Source organism: Eriocheir sinensis, unplaced genomic scaffold, assembly GCF_024679095.1.
Source record: "Eriocheir sinensis breed Jianghai 21 unplaced genomic scaffold, ASM2467909v1 Scaffold1289, whole genome shotgun sequence".
In the NCBI taxonomy this organism is placed as follows: domain Eukaryota; kingdom Metazoa; phylum Arthropoda; class Malacostraca; order Decapoda; family Varunidae; genus Eriocheir; species Eriocheir sinensis.
Genome location: NW_026110616.1, coordinates 65,820 through 72,272, shown reverse-complemented (window position 1 = coordinate 72,272; position 6,453 = coordinate 65,820). Strand labels below are relative to the sequence as shown.

General features: G+C 46.5%; 1 long non-coding RNA gene across 2 annotated transcripts; it reads right to left on the bottom strand.

Moving 5' to 3' along the window:
- Window positions 1-3,997: 3,997 nt before the first annotated feature.
- On the bottom strand, window positions 3,998-5,140 carry LOC126989754 (uncharacterized). 2 transcript variants are annotated; one of them, XR_007743670.1, is made up of 3 exons: window positions 4,641-5,140; window positions 4,442-4,540; window positions 3,998-4,244 (listed from the first exon to the last, which is right to left on the bottom strand). It is a non-coding gene; the product is annotated as an uncharacterized LOC126989754 (long non-coding RNA). The 2 variants fall into 2 exon arrangements; XR_007743671.1 differs by having other exon boundaries at window positions 3,998-4,145.
- Window positions 5,141-6,453: the final 1,313 nt, after the last annotated feature.

Sequence of the window (6,453 nt, the reverse complement as noted above, 5' to 3'; positions counted from 1 at the left end):
GGAGAAAAGATAAAAGAAGAAGAGATAGACGAAGTAAAGATAGACAGAGAAAACAAAAGTATCAAAGACTCCCGCAAGACGCCGTTGCCATAGATATAGAGACGGATAAAGATGCCGGAAAGAAAAAAAAAAGGGGGATTGAATTAGTTAGAAGTTGGTGGTTAGGAGAAGCTGGTCGGCCGTGTGTTCTTCAGAAGGAAACCTAACAAGGAAAAAGCAGCATCAAAGACTCCCGCAAGACACCGCCCCATAAAGAGAGACGGAGAGAGAGGCCGGAAAAAGAATGATCGAATTAGTTAGGAGATGATGGTTAGAAGCTTGTCGACCGTGTATTCTCGAAGAGTGTTTACTTTTAGGACAAATGAGACAAAACAAAAACAAAAGTAGTGTCAAAGACGCCCGCAAGACGCTATTCCCATAAAGATAGACGGGGAGAGAGGCCGGAAAAAGAGAATGATCGAATTAGTTAGAAGTCCGTGGTTAGGGAAAGCTTGTCGGCCGTGTGTTTACTTTCCTCGAGTGTTTACTTTTAAGGGCAAAGGAGACAGAACAAAGAGAAAGGAAAGTACCATAGACGCTCACATGACACTGCCCCGTAATTATAGATGGACGAAGAAAATAATAAGAAATAGACGGAGAGGTAACAGACGGAGAGGCGGACAGAAGACAGTGAAAGGTAGGAGAAAGGAAATTATCAAAGACCCCCGCAAGACTCTGTTCCCATGAGATAGACGGAAAAAGAGCGATCGAGTTAGAAAATCCTTGTTGTTGGAAGCTGGTCGGCCGCGTACGAGGAGACAGAACAAGGGAAACACGTATCAGAGACGCCCGCAATACTCCGCCCCCATAAAGATAGACGGAGAAAGAGTGATCGAGTTAGAAGATCCTGGTGGTTAGGAGCTGGTCGCCCGCGTGTGAGGAGAGAGAACAAGGGAAATAAGTATCAAAGACTCCCACAAGACGCCACTACCATAAAGAAAGGCGGAGAAAGAGTCCGGAAAAAGAGCGATCGAGTTAGCTGAAGGGAAGGAAGTAAACTGAGATCAGAGCACCGTGAATTATAGGAGAAAAGAAATTACCAAAGACTCCCACAAGACGCTGTTTTCATAAAGAGGCCGGAAAAAGATCGACTGAATTAATTAAAAGGTGATTGTTAGAAGCAGGTCGGCCGTGTATTCTTCAGAAGGAAACAGAAAAAGGGAAAAGAAGTCAAAGACGAGACGTTTTGGCCCAAAGACTTCCACAAGACGCCGCCCCCATAATAATAGTCGGAGAAGGAGGCGGAAAAAGAGCGCTCGAGTTAGCTAAAGGGAAGGCTGCAAAGTAAGACCAGAGTACCGTGACGCGGAACTCTCAAGAAGTCCCGCTCTTTGATGTTACTTTCCCGGCTTCTGTAAAGACTCGCGCAATAAAGTAACAGAAAAATTACACCTCAGAGTGAGCGTCGACTTCTTTTGGCTGCAGATGAGGCAAAAAAGGAGAGGGAACGGGGAGGTTTCTGGTTTCTGGTTTCTGGTTTCGTTCATGGTGTAGAAGAAGGGTCAAACTACCACCAGGGTCATAAAAATACTGCTTGAAATGCCCCAAACTCCTACGAATGCCTTGTCAAATGTGTGTTCTTGGGTACCGGAAATGTTTAAGAATATGGCCAGACGCCTCCACCCCTCACGTCAACGGTTTCCAAAGGCCGAAAAGAAGATTAATCGGGTTTTCATGAGTGGTTTTCCACGGTCATGGTACAAAAGAAGGGTCAGACTACCACCAGGGTCATAAAAGTACCCCAGGAAATGCCACACACACCTACGAAAGCCTTGTCAAATGTGAGTGCTTGGGGACCGGAATGTTTAAGAATATAACCCTCAGACTCTTCCACCTCACATGTCAACTATTTCCAAAGGCCGAAGAGGAGATTAATCGGGGCTTTCATGAGTGCTTTTCCACGGTCATGGTACAGAAGAAGGGTCAAACTACCACCAGGGCCATAAAAGTACTCCTGGAATGCTCCAAACTCCTACGAAAGGCTTGTCAAATATGTGTTCTTGGGGACACCCTCACCTTCCTTCCCTTGCTTGTGTGGGGTGGCGCTTCCTCCTCCTCCTTCTCCTCCTCGTAAGACCGTGGAAGTTGCTAGGAGGATGAATGAGGGCAGCAGTATTTTGGCGGAAGATTTCAAGGGATCGCTGAGGGAGGCGGTGCGGCTCTGAAGTTTATAGATAAAACTCCTGAGCTCGAGACAGTGATGAGGGGCGGGAAGTGACAAGCAGCGAGTGGCGGGCAGGGCGACGGCAGGGAGGGAGGCAGAGTCCTGAACTGTAGTGGTGTTGAAAGTCCGGCCCGGTGTAGGTCAGATTATAGTTAGGTTATGTTAGGTCAGATTGGGTTACGTCAGGTTAGATTGGGTTAGGTTAGTCTACGTTAGGTTTGCTTGGGGTTAGGTCATTTTAGTTTAGGTTACGACAGGTTGGGCTGGGTAAGATCAGGTTAGGTTAGGTCAAGTTTGGTTAGATTATAGTTAGGTTAGATTGGGTTAGGCCGGGTTAGGTTAGGTTAGATTAGGTTAGTTAAGGTTAGGATAAATTGGGTGACGTCAGGTTGGGTTAGCTGAGGTTAGGGTAAATTGGGTTAGGGTGGGTTAGGAGGAGGAGGAAGAACGCCTAGTGTTTTTTTTTTGTTGTTGTTGTTTTGTTTAATTGCCTTTGAGCTGTCTCCCGTTCTGTAAAAATAAAGGTTATGCTAGGTTAGGATAAGCTAAAATAAGTTAGGACAAGTTAGCTTATAGTAGCTAAGGTTAGGTTAGGTTAGCTGAGGTCAGGCTGGTTAGTTAAGGGTAGGGTAGATTGGGTTAGGTCAGGTTAGGTTAAATTAGATGAGGTCAGGATCGGTTATGACAGGACTTTTTGCCGGGAAATATACTGAGAATAATTAAGGGAGCATCACGTGGTTAAGTCAGGTTAGATTAGTTCAATAGGTCATTGCTGATATTTTTTGGTGGGAAATACATCATAGAATAAAATGAGAATAAGTAGAAAAGAATTACGTTGTTAGTCACCCAAGGCTCAGGGGTTCGGCTTGGTGCCAATCTTGCATACTTTTCTGAAACATGCGGCCGGGAGAGAGAGAGAGAGAGAGAGAGAGAGAGAGAGAGAGAGAGAGAGAGAGAGAGAGAGAGAGAGAGAGAGAGAGAGTGTCTGGTGGAGGAGGAGGCACTCACCATAGGGGTCCGCCAATCCTCGCTGAGTTAGGTAATATGAAAGACATGATTCACGCCAACAAAACGGATATAGATGGAGGAGCAGGCACTCACTCTTGGGTTCTATTTATCCTTGCTGTAGCGTGGATTAACAACGCCGCTTACTAATGCCCCGCCATATGTTTCCTGGGAGGCTGATGTTAGTGTGTGTGTGTGTGTGTGTGTGTGTGTGTGTGTGTGTGTGTGTGTGTGTGTGTGTGTGCTGCTGGGTTAATATATTGTTCCCAAGCGTCCATCCCGAGCGGTGATGGATGCGAGGCTGGAGCTGTTGATGGAGTTCCAGTAAGTCACTCATAAAGCAGTGTGTGTGTGTGTGTGTGTGTGTGTGTGGACGGGATGATAGAGAGTGGACCAGCGCTGGCTTATACTAGATTTATGGACAGAATGGGAGAATTTCCGTGTTAATAATAGTTCAGTGTGAAAGAAAAGTTAAGAATATGTAGATGTATAGATGGAGATGGAATAGAGTGGATGAGTGCAATTTATAGACGGAATGGGATTGTTTCTGGGTGGAGAGTTCAATGTGGAAAAAAAAGGTAAGAATATGATGGTTGTGCATTAATGGAGTATTAAGACAGTAGGATAGTTTAAAAAACATAAGAACATAAGAACGCAGGAGTCTACCAGTGAAGGGATAGCCAGCACACCAATACCACGTGGGAAACGCTACACTATCCACCACAGAGGCAGAGAAAGACCTGAGAGTGATGTTACCAGGCTACCAGTGAAGGGATATCCAGCACAACAATACCACATGGGAAACACTCCACTATCCACCACAGAGGCAGAGAAAGATCTGGGAGTGTATGTTACCAGGCTACCAGTGAAGGGATATCCAGCACACCAATACCACATGGGAAACACTCCACTATCCACCACAGAGGCAGAGAAAGACCTGAGAGTGTATGTTACCAGGCTACCAGTGAAGGGATATCCAGCACACCAATACCACATGGGAAACACTCCACTATCCACCACAGAGGCAGAGAAAGACCTGGAAGTGTATGTTACCAGGCTACCAGTGAAGGGATATCCAGCACACCAATACCACATGGGAAACGCTCCACTATCCATCACAGAGGCAGAGAAAGACCTGGAAGTGTATGTTACCAGGCTACCAGTGAAGGATATCCAGCACACCAATACCACATGGGAAACACACCACTATCCACCACAGAGGCATAGAAAGACCTGGGAGTGTATGTTACCAGGCTACCAGTGAAGGGATATCCAGCACACCAATACCACATGGGAAACACTCCACTATCCACCACAGAGGCAGAGAAAGACCTGGGAGTGTATGTTACCAGGCTACCAGTGAAGGGATATCCAGCACACCAATACCACATGGGAAACATCTCCACTATCCACCACAGAGGCAGAGAAAGACCTGGGAGTGTATGTTACCAGGCTACCAGTGAAGGGATATCCAGCACACCAACACCACATGGGAAACACTCCACTATCCACCACTGAGGCAGAGAAAGACCTGGGAGTGTATGTTACCAGGCTACCAGTGAAGGGATATCCAGCACACCAGTACCACAAGGGAAACACTCCACTATCCACCACAGAGGCAGAGAAAGACCTGGGAGTGTATGTTACCAGGCTACCAGTGAAGGGATATCCAGCACACCAATACCACATGGGAAACATCTCCACTATCCACCACAGAGGCAGAGAAAGACCTGGGAGTGTATGTTACCAGGCTACCAGTGAAGGGATATCCAGCACACCAATACCACATGGGAAACACTCCACTATCCACCACAGAGGCAGAGAAAGACCTGGGGGTGTATGTGACCAGGCTACCAGTGAAGGGATATCCAGCACACCAATACCACATGGGAAACACTCCACTATCCACCACAGAGGCAGAGAAAGACCTGGAAGTGTATGTTACTAGGCTACCAGTGAAGGGATTTTCAGCACACCAAAACCACATGGGAAACACTCCACTATCCACCACAGAGGCAGAGAAAGACCTGGCAGTGTATGTTACCAGGCTACCAGTGAAGGGATATCCAGCACACCAATACCACATGGGAAACACTCCACTATCCACGACAGAGGCAGAGAAAGACCTGGAAGTGTATGTTACCAGGCTACCAGTGAAGGCCAAATCCGTGCCAGTCGCAGCGGACGGGTTAGAATATAAATGATCCAGACAAATTCAAAATACATTCGAATAAAATATTACATCAGGAAATACGAAAAAAAAAACTAATAAGAAATAAAACTAATAAGATATACTTAAAAAAAATATATATACACGCCTGTAAAATGAAATAAAAATAACCCCTCAATAGAACACAAACAATTAAAACGAAGGTACGAAGAGATTACTAGGGAATTTATAGACACCCTGAGAAGTCGTTACATATTTCAGGAACGTTGGCGTGTAGGTCAACGCTTGCGTGCGTAGCTTATGAGTCTGAGTGCGTGGGGCAGGCAACACACGGCTTCAGACTTTGGGCGCAGCAGCTGGCTAGTCTCTGTGTGTTGTAGGCTGTACTGACCATCGGCTCAAGGGTCAATGGATCGGAGATGAGCACTGAGGCCACGCGCAGCTAGTCTTTGCTTATTGTATACCCAACATTAGCTTAAGAGTCAATGGATCGGAGATGAGCATTGAGGCCACGCGCAACTAGTCTTCGTTTATTGTATTCTCACCATAAGCTCAAGGGGCAATGAATCGGAGATGAGCACTGAAGCCACGCGCAACTAGTCTTCGTTTATTGTATTCCCACCAAAGCTCAAGGGTCAATGAATCGGAGATAAGCACTGTAGCCACGCGCAGCTAGTTTTCGTTTATTGTTTTCCCACCAAAGCTCAAGGGTCAATGGATCGGAGATGAGCACTGTAGCCACGCGCAGCTAGTCTTCGTTTATTGTACACCCACCATTAGCTTCGGAGTCAGTGGAACGGAGATGAGCACTGAGGCCACGCGCAGCTAGTTTTCGTTTATTGTATACCCGCCATAAGCTTCAGAGTCAGTGGATCGGAGATGGGCACTGAGGCCACGCGCAGCTAGTTTTCGTTTATTGTATACCCACTATAACCTTAAGGCAATGGATCGGAGATGAGCACTAAAGCCACGCGCAGCTAATCCTTGCTTATTGTATATCCACCATATGCTAAAGAGTCAAAGGAACGGAGATGAGCACTAAGGCCAGGCGTAGCTATATCGTTGGTCTTCCTCT